Below are 6,313 nucleotides of genomic sequence, written 5' to 3'. Positions count from 1 at the left end.
GTCAGGTAAAAGAATTTATTTTCTTTTCGTTACTACCCATACGTATTGTGATGCTTCAAAGTAAAGTACGAAACCACGCGTATTTGGAAAAGTTTATACTGATTAATGTCGCTGGCCAGTTTACGTCTGATGCTCTTTATGACAAACACTACGGTGTACTAACTACGGCTAACATATCGAAATTGTATTTTATGATAGGAAGAGAATCATACTCCTTTCCATTATCGAGAAAATATGTGAGGGATATTGGAAATTGTCAACAACGAGGTTGGCACCTGAGCACCATATGAGTGAATACTGCAGGCTGGTATGCGGAGTGCGGACCTGCCTTGTGTTTTTCTTCTTCATGTCTTGCCGATACAAACTGGAGGTGGAAATGAAAGGATAGTGCGAGTCATATACAGGGTGAGTCACCTAACATTACCGCTGGATATATTTCGTAAACCACATCAAGTACTGACGAATCGATTACACAGACCGAACGTGAGGAGAGGTGCTAGTGTAATTGGTTAATACAAACCATAAAAAAAAGCACGGAAGTATGTTTTTTAACACAAATCTACGTTTTTTTAAATGGAACCCCGTTAGTTTTGTTAGCACATCTGAACATATAAACAAATACGTGATCAGTGCCGTTTGTTGCATTGTTAAATGTTAATTACATCCGGAGATATTGTAACTTAAAGTTGACGCTTGAGTACTACTCCTCCGCTGTTCGATCGTGTGTATCGGAGAGCACCGAATTACGTAGGGATCCAAAGGGAACGGTGATGGACCTTAGGTACAGAAGATACTGGAACAGCACATTACGTCCACATGCTAACACCTTTTTATTGGTCTTTTTCACTGACGCACACGTACATTACCATGAGGGGTGAGGTACACGTACACACGTGGTTTCCATTTTCAATTACGGAATGGGATAGAGTGTCTCCCGACATGTCAGGCCAATAGATGTTCAATGTGGTGGCCATCATTTGCTGCACACAATTGCAATCTCTGGCGTAATGAATGTCGTACACGCTGCAGTACATCTGGTGTAATGTCGCCGCAGGCTGCCACAATACGTTGTTTCATATCCTCTGGGGTTGCAGACACATCACGGTACACATTCTCCTTTAACGTACCCCACAGAAAGAAGTCTAGAGGTGTAAGATCAGGAGAACGGGCTGGCCAATTTATGCGTCCTCCACGTCCTATGAAACGCCCATCGAACATCCTGTCAAGGGTCAGCCTAGTGTTAATTGCGGATTGTGCAAGTGCACCATCATGCTGATATCACATACGTCGACGCGTTTCCGGTGGGACACACTCTATTCCACTTCGTAATTGAAAACGGAAACCACGTGTGTACGTTTACCTCACCCCTCATGGTAATGTACATGTGCGTCAGTGAAAAAGACCAATAAAAAGGTGTTAGCATGTGGACGTAATGTGCTGTTCCAGTCTCTTCTGTACCTAAAGACCATCACCGTTCCCTTTGGATCCCTACCTAATCCGGTGCTCTCCGATACACACGATCGAACAGCAGAGGAGTGGTACTCAAGGCGTCAACTTTAGGTTACAATATCTCCGGATGTAATTAACATTTTACAATGCAACAAACGGCACTGATTAAGTATTTGTTTATATGTTCAGATGTGCTAACAAAACTAACGGGGTTCCATTTAAAAAAACGTAAGTTTGTGTTAAAATACATACTTCCGTGCATTTTTTTGTGGTTTATATTAACCAATTACACTAGCCCCTCTCCTCACGTTCGGTCTGTGGAATCGATCCGTCAGTATTTGATGTGGTTTACGAAATATATCCAGCGGTAACGTTAGATGACTCACCCTGTATAATATATGCTCTCAGGGATAAGTTTTTTAAATTACTAGAAAATAATCTACAATGAAACTAAAACTAAAATAAACTTTTTCCCAGTATGAGAGAACTGTATGTGATAGAAGAATGTTAAGAACTGATTTGTAATCGGCATAAAAAACCTATTTAACAGTACATGTTTATTTTGAGTTTCCTTATATCATGCGGACGTGTTATCGGCATCATGCAGTTAATTTTTTTTTCAGCCGGCAAGCGTTGTGTCTGCAAGGGACGCGAAATGGCACACTGAGAGGTGTATATGTCGCCGACACCATAACCAACACATTCTCAGGGCTTAGTGTACATTAACTTCTTTATCGACACTGCAAACAGCAGCTCCTAATGTGCCGTATCCAGGCGATCAATTCTGTGGTGGCGTCAGTACAGCCAACATTAAAGTAAAAGGCAGATTTATGACCTAGCACCGGAGGCGGCTCTCTGTTGTTTATATGATTAGAGATACTGACACACACTGGAATTCAAGCAATATAGCTCATTACTCGAATTGCGACATCCTGCCTCCACAAGGTGAAAGGAAGCCGCAAAAACGACATTCCTCAACGGCCTACAAACACGAGAGAATGTAAAGCCAGCACGCAGAGAATGAAGACTTTCACACAGCCAACGTATGACAAGTGAAGTTCCGTTGCTAGCTATACATGGCTACTATGAAGTCTGTCACTGCCCAGCCAAAATAGTGGACAGCTCTTGCACAGTGTGATTCAGCTCTTTTTCATTCCTCTCTGCCATTATTCTTGGCTATTTCGTCTGCCGTACTAACAGATCGCTGGAATTTGAAATAGGAGGCATAACTACAGTGATTATATTGCTCATATGACGCGTTTTGGAGTTTATCCACCACCAGATCTTCAGGAGCGATCACCGCTCGTACGTACGAGGATGAAGTTTCCAGTTGTGCGTGAAACGCCGTATCTAAGTGCAGTAATCGCTCCTGGGAATCTGATGATGGATAAATTCCGAAACGTGTAATGTGAGCAATAAAGTCATACCTTGCCTGATGTTTGAATTTTACTATTGCGATCCAGTCAGCCTGACTGTAGAACTATTGACTGTTTTAACTTAATGTTTGTATTCTGACAAAAAACGAGAAAAGAAATATCTTTTTCGTGTGACAATTACAAATTAACATTTTTCAGATGTTTCCTTCATTGTACTGTGAAACTTTGCTTCTTGCCAAATTTCATCGCCATAGATCAACGGGAAGTACTTATTTCACTGACATCGATTTGTTGTTGAATCATTGAACATATTTTGTGTTCAGACATAATGACCTTTCTAGACTCTGAGAAGCCCATCTGCAGAAACCACCACGGTTTTAGGAAACAGTGGTCATACGAGACACAGCTGGCCCTCTTTGTGCATGGTGTACAACATACTCTAGATACCGGCTCTCAGGTTGATGCCATATTTCTCGACTTTCGGAAGGCGTTCGACTCAGTTCCGCGTTGTCGCTTGCTCCAAAAAGTGCGCACTTACGGGCTATCCGATGACATATGCGGTTGGATAGAAAGTTTTATAACAGACAGCGAGTAGTATGTCGTCCTGAACGGGGTGACATCAACAGAAACAAGTGTAACATCAGGTGTGCCCCAGGACAGCGTAATAGGTCCGCAGTTTTTTACGATTTACATAAACGATCTGGTTGATGGTATTGACAGCGGATTAGACTGTTTGCCGATATGCTGTAGTCTACAGGAAAGTAGTATCACACGAAAGTTGTGAACAAGTCAATGGCGATTTGCAGAAAATAAATGCGTGGTGTAATGACTGGCAGTTATCTCTCAATATTAGTAAGTATAACCCACTGCGTATAACAAGGCGAAAATCCCCATTGATGTACGAGTACAAAATAAATGCCCAGTCTTTGGAAGCGGTAACATCCTTCAAGAATCTGGATGTGACTATTAGAAATGATCTCAAATGGAATGATCAGATTAGACAAGTAACGGGCAAGGCGAACTCTAGATTGCGGTTTATCTGTAGAATCCTGAAGCGATGCAGTCCTTCAGGAAAGGAAATTGCTTACAATACGTTAGTTTGTCCAGTCTGTATGGGACCCTTGCCAGTTGGCAGAGAGGAATGTAAAAGAGCTGAATCACACTGTGCAAGAACTGTTCACTATTTTGGCTGGGCAGTGACGGACTTCATAGTAGCCATGTATACCTAGCAACGGGTCTTCACTTGTCATACGTTAGCTATGTGAAAGTCTTCATTAGAGCGGCAAGATGCGTGACTGGTACATTTAACCATCGCGAGAGCGTTACAAATCTCATTGAAAGTTTGAAGTGGGACACACTTGCAGATAGACGACGCGCTAAACGGAAGGGGCTGCTCACTAAATTCCGAAATCCGATCTTCGCTGAGGATGTAGAGCATGTATTATTACGATCAACTTTCAAATCGCGCAGTGATCACCATTCAAAGATAAGGGAAATAAGAGCACCTACTGAGGCGTTGAGACAGTCGTTTTTCCCTCGCGCTTTCCGCGAGTGGAACGCAGGGGTGGAAATATGACTTTGGCGCGAATTGTGCCCTCCGCCACGCGCCGCTTTGTGACTAGCGGAGTATATATGTAGAAGTAGATGTAGGTTTTGATGAATGACTTGGCTAGTGCCAAAATATGTGACATATATGACCGTAACTTTTCGTTCTGTTGATTAGAAGTTACCGTTTATTATACCTCCAAGGTGGGACCATAGGCCTTAGAATGTGACATAATTTTGAACTTCATACGTTTACCCGTTCCTCAGAGAGAGTTTTTTTTTTTAACAGTCGGGCAGGCAGACAGACAGATCGACAACAAAGGGATTCTGTTGATTCTATTTACCGATTGAGGCGCAGAACCACAGCAAAAAAGAAAAGCAAGCAGGCTCTGCAACAAATTGGATCTGAAACAGCCCATCCTGGCTTCGGCCGAAAGAAAACGAAGAGCAGGGGAGGGGGTGGAAGTATTGGAAATCCGACGGTAGTCTTCCGCTCTTCAGACGTAGATATCCTGACATGTGTGGGTCTTAATTCCCGGGACCCGAACATAGGGAAATTACAGTGAAGGAGATACCTGATGGTAAGGCAATGACAGCGTCTAGCGCGACACATTCAACGGTACTACTGCGCCTGTTCACTAGAGGAAAAAATCACGACCTACCTACAGCAGACTGAATGCCACTCTGCCCGAATATCACCTCTGTGGCTGAGGTCGCTAACACACGCTGATGCAGCAGCGTTCAGTTTTCAGTATGACGGTTCCAATCCTGGAGGACGTCACCGGTACTGGCACGCCAAGGGTAGAGTGGTGATTGGGTAAAGTTCCTGATCGTCATAATTTTCTCCATTGTTGTATGTCATATACCAGTCCTTCCCACTATGTGTCATGGAGCGTGGGGCATGTGGCATAACAGTGATCCGTGCATTGGATGGGGCCGTTAAGCTCGATAGTCTCCATGACATTGTTCCAGAGGAGTGGGCTGTGTACTGGCATCGGATTTCACTCTCTTCCTTCTCTCACTCATCGTCGTCAACAACAACAACAATAATAATAATAGTAATAACAACATTACATGGCATGAATTCAACACATTAACCTACGCCATACGGATACACTGCTGACACACTCTACAAAGAACAGGTGCTGCTGTCTGTGACAAAGGGAAACCAATCTGTTTGGCAGCTGAATCATGCCCTTGGTGTCTCCCATGCAGCCTCTCATGTTGTACAACTATATTTTATCCTATCGAAGATAAAATGAGACTAACCTTAAATCTTCAATCCTGAGCAATGTCCTAGCATACCGGAAGAATTGTGGATGGATTGCTATTTGCCTAGCACCTAGCAATGAACTGAAACTTTCCATCTGATTTACCAACGAGCGAATCTATTAGACAGTTCCTCAAAAGTAGTTATTCTCAGGTATTTCATGAAATGGTGGCATCTAGTTCTGATTGAGAAACCCTGATATTTACATTTTCTTAAGTGCACAACGATATACTTATCTACATCAAGAGTATTCACCAGTCTTCAGAAACAATGGTGTTCGATGGACTCCTATGTGGAAGTGCTTTGCTACTTTGCCAATATCAGACCAATCTTTAGTGAAAGTTCACTGAAGACTGCTTGTAAGTGCAAACAGACAACTGTGTGATGCAGGTATAGCTGTTGGGAACCTTGAAGCATCAATGACACCAGTAAACAGTAATAGAATTCAGTCATTTATTCACAATGTTTACAAGTTGTCGTTCAATTCCACCAGATTGGCCTATTGCTCACTCAGCTGTGAGTCGCATTCTAGCTGACACCTACTGAATCAACTCAAGAATTAGATTACCATGACGAGATGTCAGTGACCCTGGCGCCATGATGGGTTACTGGCGATCAGGCGCAGCCATTGCCCTGCACAAACTGATTCTTGCACTGGTTACTGGAGTGTCCT

This window comes from Schistocerca piceifrons, chromosome 7, assembly GCF_021461385.2.
Source record: "Schistocerca piceifrons isolate TAMUIC-IGC-003096 chromosome 7, iqSchPice1.1, whole genome shotgun sequence".
Lineage (NCBI taxonomy): Eukaryota > Metazoa > Arthropoda > Insecta > Orthoptera > Acrididae > Schistocerca > Schistocerca piceifrons.
Note: the sequence above shows the minus strand (reverse complement) of the source record.